The 5674-nt window shown below is 40.3% G+C and overlaps 1 protein-coding gene across 1 annotated transcript in view; it reads right to left on the bottom strand.

The window, feature by feature from the left end:
• The window catches only part of RNF139 (ring finger protein 139), an 18832-nt gene that overhangs the window by 9400 nt on the left and 3758 nt on the right, over positions 1 to 5674 (bottom strand). The gene's annotated exons all lie outside the window — the stretch shown is intronic.

Genomic DNA, 5674 nt, shown 5'->3' with positions numbered 1-5674 from the left:
TCCCGCCGCCTGGCCGCGTGTGGCCGTCGGGAGCGCTGAGGTCATCGTTCCCTGGCTGTCGAGTGGGTAGTTCACCTTGAAGAAGTACGAGCCTTTAGTTAGGGGAGGGTTATGCAGAATTTCCGGTTCTTTCGTGCGTGACGCAAAAGGCCTGTCTTACTGCGTAACCGCAGATCAGCATCGTATGGAAAAAAGGCATTTTCCTTTGAAATCGATTCCCTCCTGAGGCATCTTCACAGAAGCCACAGATACAGGGACTAACTTTTGGAAACTTCAAGCTGACTCGATTTAAAAAAAAAAAAAAGATTAAAAAATAAATTAAATGCGAATGCGTCATCAATGTTAGTCCATCTGGAAGAGGGGCATTTCCCACCCCACGGCTTGTGCGAACTGAAAGCAGGTTTCGGGCCACAACCGCAGTCGGGCTGTGTGCCTGTGACACCCGCCACGCTGCCGTGGCCTGCCAGCGCCTGCCTCCGCCTTCACCTGCTGCAGCTCAGCCCGTTCGTCTGCCTGACCCGTTCACGGCTCAAGCCCTTGGAAGTCTTTCCATTGTTTTCAAAGGATTTTGCATCAGGCAACAACAGTATTCCGTAGGAACTTCCCTAAGCAATGCCCCAGACGATGCCAGAAATGTTGCCAGATTGCTAAAGGATTGTGTTACAAAATCCACGGACGTGGACAAAGTGCGTGCTTTAATCGCGTGCTGAAAGGCGTAACTCTGACCTAGTAAGTATCCCCACGCCAAATAATAGAGGTCAGGGTTTAAAATGTGAAAAGTGTTTATCTTACTTAGATTTGAAGATGGCTGAATCACACTGATTCAGACTTGCCGGAATAATTTTACCCCTCAACTAAGTACAAAGCTGCTGAATATAAATAAAAGTATTTGATTTGAAATGAAAAGCAATGTAAATGAAGCAGATCTGGGTACTTGATAATTCTCAATAATCCACATGAAAATATTTATTTCTATGAGGTGTAGTTTCGAGAAATTGACAACTTAAAACACCAATTATGGAAATGGAATTCCCTGCCCTCCTGAGGCCCTTCCATCTTCATTTCATATCCTCATCAGTGAAGAGGATCTTAAGTCCGTTTTTGCAATAGAGGCTTCAGGATCAGAGGCAATGCTGTAGTACACATTTATATTGCTTTAAGGACATGTGGATTAGATGGAATCCATTAAATGGATTTTCAGGTTTAAATACGTGCATTTACAGGCGTATTTTACAGATGTTATTTAGGCATGTAAGTACAGCCATGGCTATCTGCCAATTATTTTGTGCATAAACACTTCCAGGTTGCAAACATTCCAGAAATCCTAGTGTTATTAAAGCATAGCAGATCAAATTAATACATGTAAAAAGAACGTGTAAAAAACGTTCTTCAGAAAACTTGTTGCAGTGTTTAAGGCTCCTGCTTTTCATTTAAGTTCAATTAAAAAAAAAATTTGATTATCATACATACAATATGTAGGAAGATGACACCTACTGGATATTTTTAATTTTGCAATTTGCATTACATAGTTTCAAATGTGGAATAATAAAATTCAACTTTATTACACAAGTATAACTGCTGAATTCACTTCAGTTACACATGCAAATTCAGTATGTGTAGTCTCAACTTCTTTGTAAATTTGGGGATTAAATCCTATTCTAAGTAAATTCATAGTAATACTCCTGTAAAAAAAGCTTTCTTTGTTGGGGACTTGTGCGATTTCTTGTTCATAAACTAACATACAAATTAAGCAGAGAGCTCCTTTATTTGCCTGTATAGATTAATTGTTAAGGGGAAATAGTCCTGCACTCCGAAGTGAAGGTTGTTCCACGCATCATTGTGACTGTGTGTACCTGCCTTGGTAAACGTGTCAAGTGTCAGGCCTACACCCCGTGACAGGGCAGCGCAAAAGAACATGCCCTAGGGAGTTGTTTCATAATAAATAAGAACTTAACACTCGAAAATGCTTTCTGAATAATTTAATACCCCTCCTATATCAGGCTATGAGTTAGAAAGTTGCAGATCATTTTATTTCGGTAACAAATGTAAGTCACTGGAATTCTTTGATGTTCTATACAGCGTGTGACAGGAGGTTGGGGTTTTACTCTCAGTCATGTAAAAATGATTTGGGGGGGGGTTGACAGCTCAAAGTGGTCAAAGTTAATGTAATTTTTTCAAAAGCTATTAACATTTTTCAATTTGAGCTTTTTAGAACAAGAGGAACTGCATAAATACAAATTATCAAGTGCAGGGTCTGACCGTTTCCTTGAGCTACAGCTGTGTAAGTGGCACGTGCTGAAATAACTGGACATAAAGCAATCTTTATGATCTTACGGAATGGTAGAACTGCGTACTTTCTATACCAGTCTGCCGAGGCCACGTCTAGGGTCTGTGCCCGTATAGGATGGCCCCATCTAAACCCACTTTTTGGCAAAACAACTTTTGAGTTTTTAAAAGTCCTCCTTTTGCTTAAGTGCTCTCATGAGCCCTTCAAGCCAAAGGCTTTGTTGGTTTAACGCCAATGCTTACATCAGATATTACGAAATCACATGGTCTTGCAAAATCACATTTTTCTGCGTAAGAAGAATAAAACTGCAGTTTTTTCTAACTACAAGATCCTGAAAAGCTGTAAATACACACGACATCTTTGCCTTGAAATACCACAAGTAAATCTAGCCTGATCCAATAACAATAAATTTTGTAAGAATGAGGAACAGTTCGCTGCTAAGAAAAACAGTGCAAAATGTGCATGTCAAAAATCAGTTTTAGTTTGCAATGAATGTAGCAATCCATTAACTATTTCCAAATTTCTTTTGTCCTTCCCAGATACCTTTTGCGGTGAATTACCCGATGATATTTTGCATTCCTTATATAAGAATACAGCTCTGTACAGTATCTCTTTCATTTTGTCATAACGGCTTTTTCATTACAGTCAGTAAGGACACCTATATTTTGGACTGAAACAAAAACCTAGGGTCATGAAAGGAACCTAAAGTGGATTTTCTTCTCCTAGGATGATACTCTAGTATAAAAGAGGCCAGCGTATCTGCATTTTTCTAAAAGCCAAATACCAATGTTTTATTAATGCAGGCTTTGGTGGATTCAGCATGTGGGTGACACCCAGCTGTGCCTTGCCGAAGCTGCTCGTTGCCTCCCGCGGAGGACAGCTTGTGTCGTGGGTTCTGCCTGCCTGAACGCGCTGTTTGTGGCTTTGTCAGTGCGTGCGCTACTAGTGAGAATGAATTGCCAGCTAACGCAGATAGATGCGTAGCCTTTCCTACATCTAACTTGTTGTTCCGCAGTTTGCTGTAGATTAACTTTCGTATGTGGCACCTCCAATGTGGTACTTGCAAAATATTTAAAGACTAACCTATTACTGCTTCAGGTTCCATGGAAACGATTTACACTCACATGACAATTTTTAATACTATAACTAAAGACATTGGTAGTCTTTGCCCAAGAATAGTTTGTATCTGTGTCGTCTTCTGAAGAGAAAGAGAGCAAATCAAGATAACATTTGAAAAGCTAAAGTAAAACCTGTAAATATTGTTATTGACATAGGGACCTTTTCAAGATACTAAGTATCTCCCTATAAAAAATAATGTGTTTAAGATTAGGTATTGTATTAAGTTTGGGTTTTATTCCTTCTCTACAGCTAAATGCCATGGGCTTAGATAGCATTTCGTAAAAGAAGCTAAGAAAGCAGGAAGCAATCTACTAAGTAAACATTTGACAAAATAAATTGTAGTAAGTTGTTTGTATGAAAGATCGATTTTGATTTCACATCTGCGTGAAGCGACAATGTCCATAACATACGAGCGCTCATTCTGTTTCCCTCAGCGGAGGATGGCATTTTTATGCTTGTTGTTTGAAGGGAATGCTCGCTTGGAAAGTTCAAAATGCCAGAAGAGTTTACTGTCTTGACAAAGCAAGGCACGCCCTGGAAAGTCAAAACACAGGGACGAGTCTTGGGTCATCTCTGACAGGAGACAAGACTCACATACATGCATCATCTGCATGAGGAAAATCTCTTAGTTCTATAATTTTCTCCATATTCTTTTAATGACAAACTTTCTCATTCTGTTTAAAGTGAAGAGATGATTGCAAGAAACGGGTTAGAGCTTGCTGTTTATGGCTTTACAATTTTCTATAAAACGGTGCAGAGAAAGAGCTTTGGGTTTTGCCTCCTGTGAAAAAAGTGCGTGAAGAGAACAAATTATATTAACAGTTGCTCACTGGCATATTTATCTCACTTCCTAACTATGACCAGCATACTTAGCAAGGAGACAAGGAAAGAGAGAGACGTGGAATCTATCTACGGACTGCAACCGCTTTCCTGGTGTCTCTCTGGCTACAGGAGAGATGTCCCGCATGCCATGGTCCTTTCTCCGCCAGGACGGCAGACGTGGACAACACCATCTGGTTGCCAGGCAGGGCTCTGCTGCCCAGCTCCTGCCGGGAGGTACCCTGCTTAGGGCAGCACTCACTTCTGGCTTTCTTGGCTCCAGTTCTCCTCTGTGCTGGGGCCTTTGGGAAATGCAGTACTTAAGATCGCTCCTCCCTGATCCTTCACCTACACTGGTTTTATTGTTGTTGTTTTGTTTTCCAGGCACTACATGGAGAAACGTCTGTCTTGCGTGACTTGCCACACACATATTGTGGCTTCTGCTGCAGAGGTTTGCCTGCTCTTCCACAGCTGTGAACTACGTATGCCAGACCTGATTTAAAGACTTAACTAAGCAAGCAAAAAGAGAGAATGATTAAAGATCCTTCTTTTTTTATTACTGCCAAGTATGCCTTTTTCTCCTGCCATGATGTTTGATTTTTCAAGTGCATCTTGCTAGAGACAGGCAGTATCGTGCTTGCCTGTTTGGTATCATACCCTTTCTTAATGGTTTCACCAGCCCCTGCCCCCAGCCCTGTTATTAATCCATGGTGGAAAAGGCAGCATGCTTTATTGCAAATTACATAGTAAAAATAACTCTAGAATGTTAAAGTAGTAAAATATATTTAAAGTATCTCAGAGCAGATGCTAGAAATTCGTCCTAGGAATTGATATTCAATATTTTTCTGGATTTTAATATTAGTTTCTGTTCTGTAGATGCTCTTGGCAGTTACTTCTTGTGAGCTCAATATCTATTTGTTCACAGAAAAATGTCTTTCCTAAAACAGGTGGGAAGCTGGAAAAGCCTGGCAGCCGGTGCAGCTCATTTTTTCAAATGCCAGACAATGATTTAGAAATGGCGTGCCTGATTGAGGAGAAATACAAATGACTGTGATATTTTGTGCGGAGCACACAGAAGAGCAAACGCTGCCACTATAGCAGTTTCTCTGACCTCAACCATACTTTGTGTTATACAGCTGTAAACGTAATAAATAAAATGCAGATCCAGTGTTAATGTTTAACCTCATTAATGAAAATTTTCCCTTTGAAAAAACAAATAGCAGCTGTACATACAGAACCTTGCTCTATATGTTGTGGTTTACTGCTAAGGAAAATAATTATATGTTACGCTCAACTTTTCTTCCCCTTACAAGGTGATGCACGGCTGCGTGCAGTGAGTTGTACAGCTGAAAGGCAAGATCTGGCTATTCTAATTCAATATACGCAAAGCAGAGGCCTCGTAGAACTGTTTCTCTCAGATATTTAGCAAAAAAGTGAAATAACAAAGAG

Source organism: Pygoscelis adeliae, unplaced genomic scaffold (genome assembly GCF_000699105.1).
Source record: "Pygoscelis adeliae isolate BGI_AS28 unplaced genomic scaffold, ASM69910v1 Scaffold103, whole genome shotgun sequence".
Taxonomy (NCBI): Eukaryota; Metazoa; Chordata; class Aves; order Sphenisciformes; family Spheniscidae; genus Pygoscelis; species Pygoscelis adeliae.
This window is presented reverse-complemented; position numbering and strand designations above follow the sequence as displayed.